The sequence below is a fragment of the Pipra filicauda genome, unplaced genomic scaffold (genome assembly GCF_003945595.2).
Source record: "Pipra filicauda isolate LSUMZ 115617 unplaced genomic scaffold, ASM394559v2 scaffold58_size5111680_pilon, whole genome shotgun sequence".
Lineage (NCBI taxonomy): Eukaryota > Metazoa > Chordata > Aves > Passeriformes > Pipridae > Pipra > Pipra filicauda.
The window spans coordinates 2519402-2539963 of NW_024104742.1; the positions used below are offsets into that span (position 1 = coordinate 2519402).

At 38.5% G+C, this 20562-nt stretch overlaps 1 long non-coding RNA gene across 1 annotated transcript in view; it reads left to right on the forward strand.

Annotated features, from left to right (window-relative positions):
- The window catches only part of LOC120324556, a 247636-nt gene that overhangs the window by 91557 nt on the left and 135517 nt on the right, over window positions 1-20562 (forward strand). Inside the window, exon 4 of the long non-coding RNA XR_005565947.1 lies at window positions 15496-15611. This is a non-coding gene — a long non-coding RNA (uncharacterized LOC120324556). The remainder of the gene's footprint in view (window positions 1-15495; window positions 15612-20562) is intronic.

Below are 20562 nucleotides of genomic sequence, written 5' to 3' on the forward strand. Positions count from 1 at the left end.
GTTTCCTGCTGGTGTTGAAATAGGCAATAGAGCTGTGCATGTCACAGTTAATTTGCATAATAGAGGAACAGAAAAATATCTAGATTTTATTTTATTCTGCTCACATTAACTTTACTGCCACAGCTTTGATTAACTTTAGTGAAAAGTGGCTGGATTCTTCATGGTCCATGATTTCTTAGCTCTCTACTTCTGAATAAACTATTTACTATCAAAAAGAGCTTATAGACCAAAATTAAATGCTTCATCTTGAGATGGTTGTTAGTGATAGTGGAAATTTTCATGTTAAAAAATACCCAATTTCTCTTCTTTCCCACTACTTCTATTCTCTCCCACCCAAGACTCTTGCAGTTTACATTTTCTCTGGTTGGAATTTCTCCATCATGAGAAAATATACTCAGTAATCTGAAGCATGGTACCAACTGGTTTTGCACACAAAAGAAAGCTGTTCCCTGCAGCAGAGCAGGAGGTGGGTACCATGGGGTGTAGTGTTTTCTGGGGAGCCATTGCTGAAAGTTGTAAACCTGGGAGAGAAAGTGAAGAATTGTAATAATACCCACCTCATTGCCTCCAGAGAAACCTGGGTCAAGCCCAAGTAGTTTTAGCACAGATTCCAGGTGTTTGCAAGACCAGGCCCTTAATTTGTGTCTTCCCTTTGCCTTCAGTGTGATTCACTGTAGCTTGTAAAGGTCTTGAACAATGGCATTAAATCACTGACTCCGGATGAAACATTTGTTTCTAGTGCTGGTCATCGTGTACAATCCCTGAGAGACTGCAGAGGCTCCCAGGTTGGATGTCTATATGTAGGCTCTGTACTTTGAATTACAGAGGAAAAAGAGCTCATTATTTCTTACTGTCAATAGAGCTGTCTGTGTTACCTGAGAATAGTTAAACAGAGGAGTGGTAGAAGCTAAGAGTAAACACTAATGTACCTTTAACATTAATAATTCACTGTATCATTCATAATTTAAAACTTAGTGAGAATTATTTTGCTTTATCTTGTATCATGAACCAGTTATAAAGAAAACTAAGAAAACCTGGTTGTTGTCCAAAGGTACTTACACTACTGGTCTTCAGCTCAGTTTATTCAGCCTCTCAATTTTAATGCTTCACTTAGTTGCAATGCTTAAATTGAATGCAATAAATTACTATTGTGTTTTTTAATAGTTGATTTTGAAGTCAGTAAAAGGTAGTATAGCTAATTCTTCCATCAGATCAGAAGCAACGCTCAACAGCCATTCCCTATCCTGTTTACGATATTTATTCATGATTTTATAGATCTGTGCCATATCCCCAATCTTTTTGGTTTGCAGGATGATTAAATAGTATTCAATACAGAAGCTATAACATATTTTTGATTATCATCTCTTTCCTTTTCTGTATGTTTCCTATTTCTGCTCCATTAATTTTAAAGTAGAGCAACTGGAAGTGTTTAGAGCAGTCAAGACATGGTCACACTGTAGATTCATAAAACTGCATCATGGTTCTGTTTTGCTTTTTACTTCTATCCTAATAATACCCAATATTTGCTTCCTTCTTTAACATACCTTTTGTGAACTGAGTTCATGTTTTAGTAAAATTATCTTTTCTGATGCTAAGGAGTTGTTTCTAAGTGAGCATAATTTTATATGGAAAATTATATTTGAGCTCAGTGTTGTTCCCTCCCCCCACCATGGGCATAATTTTAGATGAATGTAAAAGCTGCCTACGAGAAATATTATACAGGTTAACATGCTGTAATCAGTGTATTCTCTTGACGACTGGACACATACACAACAATATTTAACTGATGTCTATGTCAGAAAAATGTCCTCTCTAACTCTCACAATCTCCCCTTGCCCACTTCTTTCCACAAGGATTTCATCGAGGAAAATCACAAAGAGTCAGGTTAATCACATTTTGGTTTTGCTACACAGAGATTCTGTTGTATAAGAATGCAGGGTTTGTCATTTTACTCACAACAGGAATTCAGCCATAGGCCCTGTTTTCATTATGGGATAAAGTTGTCAGTGTAAGTTGCAAAGGCTTCCTACAGGATGTAGCATTGCTTTGTTGGGGAAAAAAAAATCTGCTGCTTTTCTACCCTATCTTGCTTGTTTACTGTTCTCCAGAGAGGTCTATATAACGTCTTTCAAATGCAGCACAAGTTTTTGAACTATCCCCTCCTCTAAGTGTTTGGGTAGTCATATGTAGGTCAGGCACTACAAATAAACAAGATGATGAATCTGTGCACTGGATCTGCAGCTCCCAAGCACTTCTTCCTTCCCTCTGCGTGGCCTGCTTGAATTCACTGTTTTTCTAGATGTGGTTTACCCAGTCTGTGAAAAACAAGGCAAGTATGAATCTCTTAAGACCTTCTCTTTTGGGAAGGTACCGATTTTAAAATGGCCATAACATTGCCAAAGAATATATTCCTCTAATGTACCATGACTAATGAACTGCAATAGATTTTCCTTATTATGCCACTGCTATTTTTACTTTTGAAATAGAGAAACTTCAATCACTGTGATTATAGGTAACAAGACAACCTGACAAACTACTGAAATGTGTGTTTTTATTATAACTTCTATGAGTGCATTTAGAAATTGTTATTCTTGTTTTCATGACTCTCTAAGGTTTTAAAATTCTGCTTTGTAGAAATGAAAATGACTCGGGCCTGAGTACATTCAGATGTGGACCTCTCTGGGCTTTCAATTTAAAACTCTTCCAACATCGACGTTCTATTAGGAATAGAGGCATGAAAATAAAACCAAACTCTTATTTTTAGAAATCTGTTTAAGAACTTATACTGTATTTAAGAACATTTAAATGTATTGGTGATTTTTCACGGCCAGTACCATTTCTTTCAGAGTCTAACAATGATCCACTAAAACTCACAAGGGACCTTCACTGCTAATGGTAGGAGAAACTAATGCTTGCACGAGCACTGAGCTCCTGTCCCACAAGCTTGTTGCCAACACACAAAGTGTGCAATTAGCCATGAGATATCAGCTCAAATCTGACGTGATAAAATTAAAAGGCTCTTTTATTATCGCTTAACCACGCTCTTCAACCCCTCTAATGATGCATTTCTTCTATGTGGGAGTGTGGGAATCGTGTAGGTTTTGGTGATATAGGAAGAGCATTCCTTGCAGTTACCTGGAAATTAATAAAGAGACCTTGATTTTCAGTCAGCGTTGCTGGTTCTGTTGGTCGTGAGGGAAGATGCATTTGAAGACGAGGGCTTCGCCTTCAGTCTGAAATTTAAGGTATATTTTTCTCTATCTCCAAAAGGTCTAAGAAATCTTTTTTTTTCCATAAAGGATAGGAACCCTCATTGCCTGCACAGCACTACTTGATTTTAGGCAGGGCAGCTTACGGGTATGCAATATTGCACAGCAGCCAAATGAATAGAAATTAAGTTTTTATGGGAAATTTTTAATGTTTAAAGGCAGAGTCACCTTTTCAAATGCTAAACAAGACATCAGCTTTTAATTCTGTTTTTCAGGGTCTTCAATCCACAGAGATGGCCGTTCTCGTTAAAAATTTTCAAACCATTGAACATTAATGTCTAAAATTAACGGAATGCAGCATTCATGGGGAACTTCAACGGTATATGCCAAGCTTTAGTTTAAAAATGCCCTTCAGAAATAAAAATGGTGCTCTTATATAACATTATTTACTCTTTTAGTATTGAAAGTACTTTTCCCCCCCCCATTTACTGATAGCAAAGTAGTCTTTTCCTTTAAATACTTGAAAGAGAGACTCTGCTAGCTCTGATAATCATTTTAATAAAACTTAATGATTTTTAACCCAGAAAATTATTTTTGGCTTTTTTTATGTTAGTGATTAAAAATACCTGACATTTATATCTTGAAGGTCAGTCAACAACTCTGTGCACAGTGAATGCACACACACTCACACACTATAGCTGGAGACTTTTTTGAAAATCTTTTGAGTCATCTCTGGATAAAAAACTTGACATTTTCCCATACCTTCCCACATCTTTTGGAAGAGTTTGAAAGCCCACCAAAGTGCTGTGCCCAGATTTACCCAAAAAGAAGAGAGGATTATCCAAACTGCTGCACAAAGATTTTCTTTCCTTCTTATATAGAGCAGGTATAAAGCGTGAATCTTTGAAGGCTTATGTGTGGAAAAGGACAATGATCCTATCTGTCTATACTCTGGAACAGCCACTGTTTACACTCTTATTTTTTATTTCCTGATATAAGAGATACCTTCTCTTACTTTGTGGAAGCACAGGTTGCTCTTTAAAACCTCATCTCTTTTGGCTGGAGATACCCCAAAAGTCTTTTGCAGGAGGAAATTGCCAGTTTCTTTGTCAAGCAGAAGTGCATGCTGATACAACATTTAGCTCCTGCTTTAAGGTGTCCTCTCCAGTAGTGGCAATCTTCACCGTGATTTATTGTGAGGTTAAGGTTCCATGTGTAACTGGAGAACAGGCAAGTGTGGTGTTAAGGTGATTCTCAGTTTGCTGGTGTTTCCTGCACTTTTTTCATTAGCTTTTGTCATTAAGCATGGCACTCATCTTTGATCAATGGCCACCCACCAGTCACTGTTCTCTGGAGCAGACTATGTTTAGACATTGTCCTCATTTGGAGTGCATTTTTGTTGCTCTCTGGTGGCTAAGTTTCTTCTCAGAGATCCCAGGGACAAATCTGTGGCTACAGTGCTCTAGAGTCCCAGTATGTTGCTGTTCTTAGCCCACAAGCATGCAAGAGATTGAAGTGAGCAGATGGAGAAATAAGCCACTAATTCCCCAAAATGTTTGCCCCTTGCCTATGCAAAGTGTATTATCTCACTGACTTTGTCAGGCTCTGCTGAGGAAGGCTGCTGTGCACCTCAGCACTCTAATCTCTTGCCGAGTAAACTGGTGGGCTGGAGAAGCTGCCAGAGAATTTGAATAGTAACAAATGATAGCTGCAGTTGCACAGCTGGCAGATGGGGTGCCTACCAGGTCCCAACCTGCTGTAGGCTCTTAAACAGAGCAAATTACTAGCTGAGGATTTTTTTCTTTAACTTTTTTGTTTGAGTAGATCTGCATTGTCAGGAAAGGTGCTGCTTAATGTAGATATAGGCTGGCTGGCCTCCATGCTGTAGTGAAGTTAGTGGTGACAGAAGCAGCTAAAGGATGGTCTGAAGATTTTCCTGGTACCCAAGAGGAATTTCCAGCTTTTTCTGGAATCCTTGCCACCAGGATTATGGTGCTGATGATACCCAAGTTTCCTATTTTAAAGCTGGGATGGGAATGTGTGAATGAATGGCACTTCCTGTCTTGGCTGTGTATAAACATGGACCAGTCACTTCAGAGGCTGTAACCATTTCCTGCTGCATTTCATTGCTGCCAACCTCGGGTTTGGTGCCTAAAGGTGGAGGTGTTGTGTGCTGTGAAACAGGTACCAAAACAAGAGGGCAACCTGATCAACTGGTAGAATTATTCTCTGTGAGCAGGTTGCAGGAGTGCTCTGAGATATTTGCTGGTTGAAATATAAGGGATTGGTAAAAAGATGTGTATTTCTTGAAACAAGTGCTTAGATACAGCCCCTTACATGGCTGCAGTTGCGCTGCCAGAAATGCTCACACTCATTTCTCCCTGCTCAGAAGTGTCTCTGTAGTCTGGGATGTCCTTCACCCCTCAAACTGAGCTTGGTGAGACTGGGCTTCAAAAGCAAGTGCTGAGTCCAGCTTTTTGAAAAGCACCCAGAATGTGTTGAGTGAGGTTTTTTAGCTGTCAGAAGGGATAAGATTGTTTGGTCAGAGTTGTTGGTTGGTAGTTTTATTTTATTTGGCTCACTGTGCTGGTTTTAGGGTTATGATTTTTATTTTTGTATTAAGGCATCTAGCAGCTGAGATGATCTTCCACGGTATGTAAATAAATAGCTGAATAAAATATGTTTGTCTATATTATTAGGGAATTCATAAATTGACATTAATTGGAAAGAATAGGAAAACTTGTTTTGTTGTTTAGTGTTAATTTTTTGCTTTTGACAATGACAAGTTGTTCATCCACCCTAAATGTCCTTAGAGAAATTCTAAATTATTATTTTTATTGTTGTGCAGTGGCAGTATTAAAGTTTTCTTTTCTCCTAGTATTTAAGTATGCAAAAGCCTCCCACACTTAGCCAGCTCTGCTGCTTAGGTAAATTAAAGACTGACTAACATATATACATCAAACTTTGAAGCAAGACAAAAGAAAATTTGCTAGCAATCTTGCCTTGACGTGGTTTACCTGCCAGAGAAAAATCCTTCCTAAGTTTCATCCCACACAGCAACTTACTTTCCTAGTTAGAATTCCATACTTCTTGTAAGTAGAGCATTCAGTAACTGTGTGCCAGGATTTCAGCTTTCCGTAGGTGTCAGACTGGTTTGTCATGGATTTTGTTTTTGACACGGGATATATTTTGCTGGTTTTTGCTTCCCATAAAAGCAGCTCTCTCTTCTGGTCTGCCACCCCCTGTTGATTAGACTCTGCCAGTTATAGTTCTAGGTGGGACAGAGGGGTTTCTAAAAAGGAGTGAAGCACTACCCACAACAGTCTAGTACACTCACATACCGAAGGGACTTGGACTGGATTCCCTGCTCTCATCAATAATTACTCTTCCAAGTGCTTCAGTTCCAGTAGGAGAGATTGTGAGCTGTCCCCCAGAATGTCTCCAGCCCTGTGCCCGGTAACCCACCAGGGTGCGAGAGGCAGAGCAAAGGAACAGAGGCCGTAGCACAAGGGAGCAGTTTGTTCCTGCCCTCTTTGTGCCCAAATATTTGAACCAGAGAAGGCTTTTGCAGCTGCCATTTTTCACTTGAATAAAAGGGTTCCAGCAAAGCATTTCAGTTGAATCATGGTTTCCTAACAGCAGCATCATTTAATCCTCCCTGACCTCTATAGCCTTACGCATTGCCAAGATGTTCAGCACAGCGTGGCTTTGCACATTGTAACATAAACCCACTTGCCAGACCCCTTTGTGTAAATGTTATGAGTAGGCAAGTTACTTGCTCAGGTTTGAACCTCTCAAAGTCCCCAGGACCCTGTGCTAACAGCAGAAATATTGGTTCAGTGCAGCTTATGACAGTTGTGCTTAAAACTTTGAGGAAGGACTCTATTAAAAAGAGCTGGAGAATTTCAAATACTCTGGGAACATTTGTTTTTCTTTTGATTCCTGCAGATTAGCATAAAAACATTGAATTGATGTTCTTCACAATCTTCCACTATGTATTTTGAGTGCAGATTTAAACTCTGGCCGCTCAAACCTCAGAATGTTTTCTTTATGAAAAATTCCATATCTTTGTTTTGGGGGTGGACATCATAACAAGCAACAATTGATTTTGAAACTTCTGAAGAAAATTTTGAAAAATTTTTGGAAAAAACAGTGAAGATTTAATTAAAATGTTCAACTACAGTAAAGTTTCGTTTTGTAAGAAAAGAAATACAAGGTTGAGTATAAAATAATAGTAGAAAATTAAAATAAAAAATAAAATAATAGAAAATAGTTTCTTTTTAGAAATTATTTTTCAATTTAGATTTGTTATTTTTTCAAGTTTGCAAAAAAATCGGTTTGTAGGATTATTTTTGTAATTAATATGAACTTATATCTGCTTCAGATTTGTCAGTACTGTGTTTTGTAACATGAAAACTGGACCAAGGAAGAAGTTAAAACTAGCAACTTGACTGACAACAAAAATTATTCACATTTTCTGAAGTCTTAGAACTTCCTTGTTTTCCCTCAGACTATTTATTTATGAATATTTATACAGATCCGGTCTGAACTTCAGACCATTGCATACATAACACAGAAATTATTTCTGTAATCTCCCAGGTATTGTTAGAAAAGTAAACTGATAAGCACACACACAAATGCTGCTCAGCACAGGATCTGGGCTTTGAAGTGAAGGGGAAATGTATTCAGCCTCCGCTGTGTTCATTTCTATTACATGTTATCATATTGATCCATGTGATCTCACATAAATTTAGAGTTCTGAGAGTTCTCTTACATGAGGATATACTGAATTTTTTTGTTATTTGCATTTGAAAGTTATATTCACAGTTCGTACTTATTTTTGCCTAAATTGTTGCTCAAGGTTAATTATTTTCTGGAAGCCTTGAGAGGTGGTAACACAGCCCGTTGCTCGGTGTACTTGGTGTGTGTGAACAGCAGCACCTGCTCTGGGCAAGTCTATATATAATCTGCAATTTCATGTTGCCACTTGTGGAAAGATGTTGAATATTCTTGTCTGTCTTTTTGCTTGACTCACAGCCAGTCCTGGTCAAATGAAAAAGTACTCGACAGTACTTTTGCTGGTCATACTTCTACTCTTGCTCATTGGAAATACTTAACTGAGTGCCAACTGAGTCCAGACTTTCTTGAAAAGCTCTTACTTAAAGCAACTTTGTTAGAAGCTTGTTGGAAGAGGACTATTAATTTTTTTATCATTTTTTGAAAAATCTTTGGTCATTTTAATACATTATGACTCAGCAACCAGGCAACAATTCAGTTAAAGTGGAGTAATGTTGAAATGTGCTGGCTGAAGGGAGTCAAGGAATTTATGTCAAATAATCTGAGCTGAAAGAAAATTAGGATCAACTCCCAAATGACTCTACTACTCTAAATTTACCATAAAATAGTCATGATGGCAATTTTCACCAGTTGTATTTATCTAAAAGCAGGACAAAGCTTATGCTTGATTTCACCAGATGTCTGCCTTGCCCAGTGTCCTGTTTCTGGCAGTAGCCAAAGTGAATGACTGGGAGAAAAGTGCTCAACAGAGCAACAACATTGTAATATCTCCCTAAATATTTTCTCAGCTTCCAACACTTTTCAGTGAAAGAATTTCATGGCAAAAGGGTAATGACATTGTACTCAGTAGCCCCAGGAGACTTCTCTTCCATGAGCTTGTCCCAATTTCCCTCGAGCCCAGGTACTTTTTCAGCAACTTTATCTTCTGCAGTAAAGGCTTGCAAAATCAAAACCCATGTGAACTTTGTGTATGCCTGAAGTTCCTTAACTCTATTTTTTTTTTATGTTCAGTTGAAATCTGCTCTACACCACGAATGACCTTGTCCCTTCCTCTCTGACAGGTTTAGCAGCCGTTCCTAACTTTGCCCATCCCTGTCGTGCTTTCCTGAACCATTTCCAGACCTTCTATATAATTTCTGAAATAGTGCTGGAGTGAGAGGGGATCAGAGTTGCATGCATTATATGATTCTGTCATGTAATTTTTCATTTTAACCTCCAGACCCAGTTTCTGAGTGGGTATGTTTAACTTGGCAGCCCTCATTCTGCACATGATCTTTGGGCTGTTTTCTTGTGTCTTTCTTCATTTTTCTGCTTTTCTCCAATTGCCATTTTAATGTGGCCTTAATGTAGCTCTTCAGTCAGCCCTCATTTTCACTGCAAACTAAAGACGAGCAAATAAGATGTTTACATATTTTTCATTTCTGAGATTGACTCAAAGACCCTGTGTCCTGCAGTGTAGCACATCCAGAAGACTGAGTTAGAAGTTAATAACCCTGGATTCCATGCTTTTAGTGGAATGTAGTCATACAGATGTAGTCTTACATCTATATAACACTTAGGCTGGACCCACAGTTATTTCTCATATGTATCAGAAAAGGTTTTCCTGAATGCACTTATTTTTATGAGCACCTAGAAATCCATTTTTTAAGTGTATCCTGAAGTTGAAGTTTATTCCACCCATGGAATAAAGCATAATTTTTATTATTTCTTTTTTTTTTTAACTCCTTTGTACCTTTATATTGGCTAAGCTTTGGGGAGATTTTTGCATTCTGTTATGCTGTCCTCCTGTAGCTTCTGCCCTGAATTAAGGAATTAGGAAGCTGTTGTGTTCTTTCCAGGCAAGTGGGATTCTATGACCCACCTCTGCTACAGGGATTTAAAGATGTGTTCTTCAGCTCAGAGCACATTCTTTAAAGAAAAATCAAAATGCTAGTGTTTTATTAATGACATCCTCCTACTTTGCCTGGGTAGGCTGGTCTTTTAAAGCATTAGATTAGCACTCAGCAGCTTATTTTCTGGAGAATGAACTCACTTCAAGTTTCTCAGAAATAGTCATTTGTCAATGATTTGGATTTAATTTCTGACTATTTGCATATTAGCTTTTCTGACTCAAGTGAAAGTAGGAAGCACTGCTTGTCATACCTAAAAGCGTAATCTCAAGGAAAATCTCCCACTGGAATTCCAGAACAAAGGATTTCTAGAAAAGATAGCTATGCCCTGGAGTGACTGAGTGCTTATCTACTGCCAACTCCCCCCAAATTATAAATCAACATGAGTCTAGAATAGACTCTTCTACACTTGACATCTAATTTAACTCTTCCTGGCATTTCCATTGCAGAATGTCAGGCTTCATTTCCATTGTCTAATTAGAGTTATTGAAGACCAAAGCTTCTTCTCTGTCCAAGCTGCTGTGTGAAAATCTTACTCTGAACATGTTGGTACAGGTACACACAGGTACAGGGACTGCACATCTGAGCTTCCTGTGGAGTCACCTGCAGACATCTGGAGACAGGATTTTGGATATGTGCATACACTAGACATTTTCTTTACCTCATACAATGCTGTAAACACTGCATTTGCAGCTTTGTAATGCTGAAAATTCGGGGTATGATTTGAGTAAGGTCGACTGTAAGAACACTGAAATAAGGATTCCAATACTTAGAGAGGCAAACCAGAAAGAGAACATCACTGATGATATTCTTCTCTTCATACACTTTGTTAGCTAAGGTCTCATTTTTGGGGAAAGCAGGTCCTTTCTTTCAGGAAGCATCTTTTGTCTTGCAGGGTGAAAGCAATTGCTATTGTAGCCCAGATAAAATCTACCATTTAACATGCTCCTTGAAGACAACAAATCTTAGCCCTACCTTTATACAATGGTTACAACTCCAGAAAGGCAGCTTTGCCCTTGAATTGACACAGATGGCAGAAGTCAGCTCAGTTGCTCAGAGTTTGGTTTTGGTTTTCTTTTTGTTTGCCAAGGTAAAAGTCAGACAAGCAATATCTAAATTCTTTCCATGTGAATTGCTGTGATCTTGATTAAAGTCTCAGCTTTGGAAAGGGAGGTCAGTAGGGAATACTCTCATTTCAAAATAGTTCTGTTTCAGCCCTTTCCCAGGCCTGTCAGAGAATGCTTAGTACCTTGTCACTTGGTCCCATTGCTTCCTGAAATGCTTACAGCCTACAGTGTTTCACCACAAAGGACCAAATCTTAAATTAAGGGAGGGTTAATTAGACCTCGTGCACATCCCCCTTGAATTTGGAACACTTCTTAGCAGGGTTTGCTTGCAGTGGGTGTATCAGCTCTGATGAGTTCTGGTTGTATTGCAGCAGAGAAAGTGAACTTGAAGGTCAACCATGCCCTTGCTTAAGGGATCTGGTTACATCTGTTGTACGTGTTGCCTCTAGTCCTTACCTTGTGTGATCCCCAGCTTACTTTCTCCACGAAATTTCAGCATCTGTCCAGCTGTTCAGGCTGCCCATGTGCTGAGGGATAACTCACTGCATCTGCCTTGGGCATCTGTCCCCACTGGCTGGGGATGCCCAGCTGAACTTTTAGTTCATTAAAATAGTTCATTTAGTTCATTTGCACTGTCATTGGCCAAACTTGTGGGTACTTGTTCTGATGGCAGGAAACGAAGAGAAGCGACAATCCTTCGTTCAGCAGCAGCGTGTGAGTGAATGCTGGTTGCACCCTGACAACTGTGGGTCAAAGTCTGTGCGTTCATGGATGTGCTTTAATATTTTTACTTTTTTCCTTCACTGATACAAATTACCCAGTTAAGAAGTTAAGGCTACTCGTGTAATTCATGCCTTCAGGCCCAAGGCTGGGTTGCTGGTCAGTTTGCTTTGCACATATCTGTGTGATAAAGAGTCCCTCGTGACTAGACAATCAAATATTCTGGGTCCTGCAAATGTGAGTTTATAAATTATCTGATTTATAAGTGATCTTCATGGATGGGCTTTAACATTTTCTTTAAAAATAAAGAATGAGTCTCTCCTGAAACAGAGCATTTGCTTTACAGTTATGATGTGGGAATGATTTCACTTCCTCTATTCAGAATATATTCTTGACTTGAAAGCTGAAATACAGAGGCTGACAACTGCTGACCCACAATGGGATATTAGGCAAAAGATGCTTAATGATTCAATTGCTTTGTTTTAGAGTAATAATTAATAAAGTTTTGACAAATGCACAAGGTTATATTCAAGGATATTTCCCTTTTACGTTGAGGTTTTGATAAGCATTGCTCCTGTGAGGAGACATTTGCATTGGTCTCCTCCACTTATTCTTTTCTGTTTCAGCATCCCTTGAAGCAATAGGTTACAGTATACATATTTATTTTACTTTTTCTTACCGTATCTGACATGAATATTGACTTAATTCAGCAATTTGTAAGATTTTGGAGCACAGAAATCCACTGAATCAATCACTTTATATGCATATGGCAGCATCAAGCCTGTAAAAATAAAATGCAAACTTCTGGAATCTGACTGATTCAAATCAATTTCTGGGGAGAGTCAATTTTTCTTCTCTGGAAACAATCTCTCAACATTTTGAACACTTCTACTTGAAACTAAAAATCAAAGAAAAGGTCATCTTAAAATCTCTGTGTACAAAATCAGTTTAGTTTGGTCTAACATGATTTTATGACAGTAGTCCAATCAGATGGAGCATTCTGAATTGGGCTGGAATGATACGACTTTCATATGCATCAGGAGCTGCCTCAGTGGTCACGTCTCAGTTTCTTACTAATTTTGGTGTGAAGCTGGTTAGCCATGTGCTGATGGGCCTCTGTGAAAAAATCAGCAAACAACCCCCCAAAACCCACCACAAAGCCCTGAAAAAACGTGGCATCCCTGCTGCAGTGCTCGGATGTCACTGCTGCAGTTGTCACGGTGGCTCAAGCCATGGGACATTGAGTGCGACATGCAGTAGAGTTCAGATGCCCCGTGGGTTCAGCCTCGTGCTGGAACAGTGGAGTCACCTCTGGCCTGTCCTTTGATGCTTTCATCAAACAGATAGCAAAACTTAAATGTTTATAAAGCACTTTACATAGTGGTGTATGGCACGATTTATCAGAGACATAGTGAAGTTTTGTATTAAGCTCCCCTTCACAAGTCCCAGATTCTGCTGCTTTCAGCACAGGCACAAGAAAGGTGTCAGGTGGAGCAGCAGAGCTGGATAAAGCAGTGGCAAGAAACACAAGACTGAACAATTGGCTGGGGAAATGACTCCAGTGCTCTTTGTGGACCAAGAAAAGTAAAAAGACTGTATATGATAGAATCAGGAGAGCAGTGCTTAGACCACAAAACTCTTCCATAAAAATAAAATAATGGAATATTTCTTTTCATATTTTAGCAGTTTTTGAAAATTAATTATCCCATTACAAAGGAGACAATGAAAAAATAATTAGTATGATAAAATACCTCCCAAAAAAATAAAAAGTTGCTAATTAAAATATTTGCCTTGTATTTAATAGTGCATTATGTTTCTTTTCCTTGTCCAGACCACTGGCTTCTTTGTACTAAAAGATGCTAATTTCTGCAGCCTTTCAGAACATTTACTAAAGCAAAATAATTAGCTTGCTTCTAAATGTCAAAGTTTTCTTGCACTTTCAGCATCTAGGTAACTTACTGACATTACAGCCCTGAGAGAGAATTAAGCCTATGGGAAGACAATTGATAAAACAAGGGATATTCAAAAGAGCAAACTATGCATCCATAAGAAAAAAAAGTATTTGAAAAAAGGCCAGTGCATAAATTTAGGCAGTGCTTCCTTGCACTCATGCTACATAGTCAATCAGTTTGCTAAGTAATTTCTGTCATATTGTACTAAAAGAAATTTCTTCAGAACTTTATTTGTAACATCTGCTTGTTGTAAGAATCACCTGCATTTCTTCTCATAAGAATATTTGAATTTTGCTTCTAAGGGCAAATGTTTTATCAGAAATGAGGAAGGAAGAAAAAAATTAACAAGTTTTCCTTTGGAGCTGCATTATTTCACCCAAGACTTTAGTTGTTTTGCCTTATTGTAGAGGTTTTTTGGTTCGGGACACAGGTTTTAAGGTGGGATTTCTGGGGGGGGGTTTTGTGTAATTTTGAATTTAATGGAGAATGTGTTATCAGACATCTTGAAAGGAGATAACTTTTTCAGTGAATATGATGCTTTTGGAAGAAAAAAAGAACAGCTATATCATGAGTAGTGTGAGACTTCCCTGTATCTTGCCTATTTTCCTGCTAAAATCTCCAATTCTTTTTAGGAAGAATGATTTCTACTAGGCAGTAAAGGTTTTTCAGTCTTTTTGTCTCTCCAGACCAATTTCCATAGCTGCTGCTGGGTGGGATGCTGACTTTTATAAGAGAAACTCTTGTCCCTGGAGTGTGATACTTCAGAGCAATGAAGAGTCACCAAATTGTTACTTTGGAAATATGTGGCCTAAAGATGGTCTCAGTTCATTTACTACTAGAAACAAAAGCTTAAGACAAAATGTGACATTTTGCATGTTATTGATCTCACATCCCAAGGCACAACTGAATGTATTCCATAAGTGGATCCATTCTTTTCAAGAATACTTTTACAGTTGCAAACCAAGGTTCAAAGAAAGGTGGTTCATAAATATTTAACTGATATTGCATTTTAGGGAAGCAATACCTAAGTGGCAGCAACGGTATCTTCATGGCACATATTTGACCTGCTATAAACACACACATTGCTCTGTAATTGCTGTTCAGCAGAGAACAATTTGATTAAAGGATAATTTAATCAGGTGTTAGAAAGGGAGGTTGGGGGTCATTCACCCCTAACTCATTGCTGCCCCACTGTTTTCTGGTCCCAGTCAGCAGTCATGAGCTGTCCTGTTCACCCTGTGTATCACAACAGTTTGGTTGGAGTTTCAGGCATCAACTCCAGCAAATGTGTTTCCTACCCAAGAATGCCTGTAAGGCACTCTGGGCAGGGGAGAGGGTTTTACCTCTGTGCTGATTTACTACCCTTTTACAGGTGCAAGGTGATTCTAGCAAAAAGTCATTTGTGTATTTGAGGAGTCTGATCACTATTTCATTTAAGGAAGCTGATGACTCTGTCCCCCTTGGAAAGGGGAGTTACAGAGTGAATTCAGGCAAGGAGAGGCCGAATCTTTCTGAGATTCTGTTAAACCCAGAAAGGCAGCACCAAAGCAGTGTGGCTCTGAATGCTCCAGAGTTTGAAGGTTTGCCCAAGGAGGGCCTCTGGAACTGTTTTCTGTGGTAAACTCTTACAAATGACTTTCCTAAGGCAGACACCTGAGCAGTCTTCCTCCCTTGGGCATTTCCTTAGGCAAACAGGGGTCACTGAGGGATGAAGGCCACGCTGCTACCTTACAGTTGCCAACTAGGAGAGACAGAGCTCCCTTCCCTGCCATGGAGTTGTTTCATTTTATCCTGTGTGTCTCTTATCAGTGCTTTCAGCCACGTTGTCTGATTTGAGTTGTTTATTTGTGTTTCATTGTAGGCTCAAAAAAAGGGTTCTTTAAAGAAGCTGAATAATGGGGCATTCCTTACCTGAGGAATGGAGGGATTCCACAGCCTCTGTCAGTCCTCCTGCAAATCTCTGCTCACACCAGAAGGGTAAGATGATGAACTTGGCTCTTTGGCAATAAGTTTATGTGAAATTCTATCATCTAATTTTTCTTGTCCTATTAGGATTTAGCTCCCCTGTGGTGTAGGTAGTGATCCAAAAGAGTGTGATGTAAGAGGTCCTCAGCTGAGTGTTTTTAAATTAGTGGACCTTTAAAAAAGTTCTGGGAAGAGGGAGATGAATACCAGGGTTGTTATCTGACTCCCTGAAATTCTGCTCCAGGTAACGATTTCCTGTACTTGAGTTGCATTTTTTGGAGAGATGAGAGAAAAGGATTTTAGTTATATCCTTCCCTGAGAGGGTCTGCCTGTGAATCAGCAGAGTAAGGAAGAGCTGGGGAGCGAATTTGTACGTCAGAGCTCACATCTGCAGGTGTTTAAATTTACAATCCTGATTTAAGGTTTCTTCAGGATTTTTTTTGTTTTAAGGTCTAAAGTGTGCTAATAATAGGATAAAGTACATATAAATGTAGGTTGTCATTTGTCAAATGTCTCTTATTCTAGTTTCTTCATCTTTCAGTATTAATAAGTTATCAGAGTTACTGACCAAATATATTTTGATTTCTGGCTCTTTTTGAACAATATTAAGGCATCTGGGAAAGAAGTACAGGCTAAAAAAGCCTTATTCCCAGAAGAAACAGGGCGTGCTTTTTTTTTTTTTTTTTTTTTTTTTTTCCCCTTTTGTTTGTTAGTTTTTGTTTGGAGTCTTTTGTTTGTTTGGGTTTTTGTGAGTGTCTGTTTTTGTTTGGCTGGTTGTATGGTGGGTTTTGTGGTTTATGATTGGTTGGTTGGGGGGTTTGTTTGTTTGTTTGTTTGGGGGGGGTTGGGTTTTTTGGGGGTTTTTTGAAAAGTGAATTCTCTGTTTTGGACAAATGAGAAGGAGCAAGTGTTCACCAGTTCCACATTAGCACATGCATTTTGAAGAGGTGCTGTGTATTTTTCAAGTGAACAAGTTTGAACACCATCTTCAGTACAGAGTTTGCAGTGTTTTATAATTCATCCTTTTCACACAGAACAGGGGGTCGATGCAGCAAGGTAGGGAGATGATCCCAAATCTAGACAACTGCAGGAGTCAGGATACTTGTTTTCCCTGGGCAAAACTGGATATATTTAGAGCTGTGGTGCACCCAGAAATAAGTACATAATATTTCACATTTCTTTTCTCTGAGCATCAGTGCAAACTCTTTCTCTTGATGCAGTGTATCTGTGGCAAGAGTCTTATTTCAGTGAAGCAGTAAATAGATTGAGGTACCTGCTGGGGGTCTGCTCTTTTGGGACTCTGTTCATGTTTAAAACAAGGACTGTCTTCTACCTGTGTGTAGAATAACTGTGGAGTTAGAGAAGGACTAAAGCTGCAGTAGAAATGTTAATTTTCTTCCTAGTAAGTAATGCTGCTTTGGAAAAGGATGCACCCATATAAGAGAATCCAAATACTTTCTGAAGAATTCTATTGTTGCAAACCCACTGAATATGACCCTCAAAGCCCCAAAAACTTTGCTGTGTGTTGGAGCAGATGCAGGTCTGTTCCGGGGTGGTTGATAAGGGTTCTGATGGGTTTTTTCAGCTTACTGTATTTTGAATGAGTTGTTGGGAAGCCCTAGGCTAAAGCAGGGTGCAGATTTCATTGAATGGAATAAAAAATTCTCTCTTTCAGGAAGATAATTTAATAATGTGACAGCATGTATTCAATTATTTAGATTTAAAGCATCTGATTAGTAAAGTCTTTAGAAATCTTGATTACAAGCATCAACAATCATTCTGCATATAAGTATCTTGACTATTTAAACTTCTCTCATCTCAGACTATTTAATATTGTTTTTCTAACTATGCTACAGTTCAATGAGTCCTGTGAGCACTCTCCCTTAGTGCTCTAATTGCCTGGCTTCTGCAGATACCATATCAGTCCATCAGTATTAATGCAGCAGAAAGCAAGTACACTTGTGTCTCTACAAAGCCAATTTAAAATATTTCTAGAATATACTTTTGAATTACTTTTTCTTCATCTTATTTTAGATAACACTTTGATTTAAATAAAACTGCCTGTGGGGCATTGTAGATTGATCAAAAAGTGCTGTATTGTTCTATTAGTTTAAATTCTTGGTCCTGCAATAAATCATTTGCCTACTTCATTTGCATTTTTCAAGTTCTTAATTTAGTTCCAGCATAGGATTGTCTCAAATGGAGGAGGCAGAGATGTGAGATGAAGTGTGGAGGAGCAACAGTTATTGAAGAGGTACATGTAGCAGAAAGGATTTTGGCTGAAATATGTAATTAGAAGCTTTTTAAGAATGAAGCAAAGGATTTCAATTTCCCTCCAGTCTATATGAATAGACAGAAATTTTAAATGAGGGCTGCAGTGTGGGGTGGAGGGAAGATTACAGGACATGGTGTGTCAGGTGCATGTTTATTAGTAAGAATCTGACCTGCAATACTCAGATGAAAGCACCCTTTTCTCTGAGTGAGTATCTTCAGATAAATGCTAATCTTTAGCCTATGCCCTTGAAAGAACTCACAGGGAAGATTTCTTTCAGGGTTTTACTGCTCTTTATGTAGCTTTGCTTTTGAAATGGGGTATAAAATTTTTCTTTGGTTGTAATTATAGAAAACAGTTGACTGCTTTTCTTCAGCAAAACAGAACAATGATGTTCTTTAAATAGGTCCATTTATTGAAGAACTATTATATTAAGCAAGCTGAAGATTTACCTTTTTCTTCTTCCCTCTAATACATACATAGAACTTTGCAATCCTATAATTATGGCTTCTCATTTTTGGCATACAAATTGTTGGCAAATGGTTTTTCATTTGTTCTTTTGTGCTGAAATGTAGAACCTGGAACATTGTCTTCTTCCTGTGTTTGATTTCTGGGCATCTTTACTCCTCTTCTGGCCTGTTGTGTCTGTAAAACTGTGAACTAGTGAAATTTTTTCTCTGAGAAGTGGATGAAAGGAAATATTTCTTGAATTTGGCCCATTAATTTTTTTCAACACATTTTTTTGAAATTTTTTCTTTTTAAGTAGTGCAGAGTTGTTCCTGGGAAGGTGTTTTCTGGATGTAGACCTCTAGCCTGTAGTCACAGAATCACAGAGTCATCAAGGTTGGAAGAGACCTTCAAGTACGAGTTCAACCATTAACCCAGTGCCACCATAACCACCCTAAACCATATCCCCAAGTGCCACATCCAGATGCCATTTGAACACTTCCAGAGATGGTGACTTCACCACCTCCCTGGGCAAACTATTCCAATGTCTGACCCCTCTCTGAGTGAAAACCTTTTTTTTCCAAAATCTATTCTGAACCTCCCCTGGAGAAGGAGTTATGCACAAATGTACCTTCATGAATCTGGGTCAACTAACGTGTGGTTGACTGATTAGACTTGCAAATTGCTGCCAAAATCTTTAACCTAGAATTCAAAGAAACTGCACACCAAAAGAAACCAGCTGAGAGCCCAATATTTCTTCTCTGTGATGCCTTCAAAAACATTCAGTAGGTGTCACGTGGCAGAGTGTACAGATGAAGTTTGTGGACTCTATTTGGCAAACACATTCAAATGTGTTATTCATCAGCAAGAAACCACAGGTCTGCCTGTCTTGATGTTCAGAGAAATAAATATTTCAGTGAGGTTGGGAGGTGGAGGGCACTGCTTCACATCACAGTAGCAGTGCTCTGGCAATAGCAGGTAGCTACGAGGGCTCAAATTTCTGCAACATGAACTGTCAAAATTCTTCAGTTTTGATGAGAATGAGGAGCCCAGCAGACACTCCCAAATTCATGACAAGGCAAGTTTTATGAATGTGAGCAGACAAGGACTAATTTTAACCTTGGAAGGACAAATATACAGAAAGCAATTGTATCAATTGTTATTAGATTATTATGCTAGAAGGGCCTCTGTCCTGTTGCATGAATAGAAAAGAATTCATAATTTATAATATAATTTGGCAATTTATAGCTAGCAGCCTATAACTTTGAAAGTGACTGCTGTCTTTGTGTGATGGCTCATCAGTTTTGACTATGAAATGTGAGATTCCAGAGGTCTGAATTTTTTAAAGCATGTGAAACAACCAAAATTAAGTCCCTGATAGTTGTATTGCTGGAAAACATAAATTTATCTCTGATATTAAAATGTCCTAAGGAAGACATAGTTCATTTATTCTACCATTCCCCACAAATATAATAGCTAAATATTAGATATTTTCAATGTGCAAACTACTGTGGAGCTGGAAAACACAGAATGCATTTTAGAAAATGATGAGAAATGTTTATTTTGCTGCATGTCATAGGTCAATTTAGATAGTCTTAGTTCTTAGTGGAGACATATTGATTTTCATGTCTGTCCTATTAGTTAGAATGGTATATACATGATACCAAATGTGAAGAGCAGCCGAGGTTCATATATCACAGTCCCAATGCCAACAAAGACCTTTTTAACGCTCAAAAATAGTGGAAACAGAATGAAATAAAGGCCAATATTCAAATACCAAGTTAATTGAGAAACACAAAAAGGATCGCTTTTCCTCTGGTTTTTAATATTTCTTTATTGAAGATGTGCCTGGGTGCAATTGCTTTGATAGTTTGAGTAGCTTGGATCTGTTACAATTCTGTTGTCTGTAAATCATGTGTTAGACACAATAATATTTTTTTCACTCCTCCACACCTCTGGGCCCAGCAAACAAAACAGCTTAAACTTACTGTGTTTTAAGGGTATTCTTCTGCAGCTGATCACACAGCCAGATGTGCTGGGATGTCTGTCCTGTGAGCCCAATGAGCTGAAGCCCTTCTTGCCTTCCAGCTCAATCTATTTCAGCAAGAAATACTTTCAGACTTTGGACAAGAGAAAGAGCACGAGGTTGGGATATTTTAGGTAGGCTTTCTGACAGAACTGGAAAGATCCAGGAAATTTTTTTGACCAAGATATTACCTTGTGGACTAATAGGGATAAGAGGAA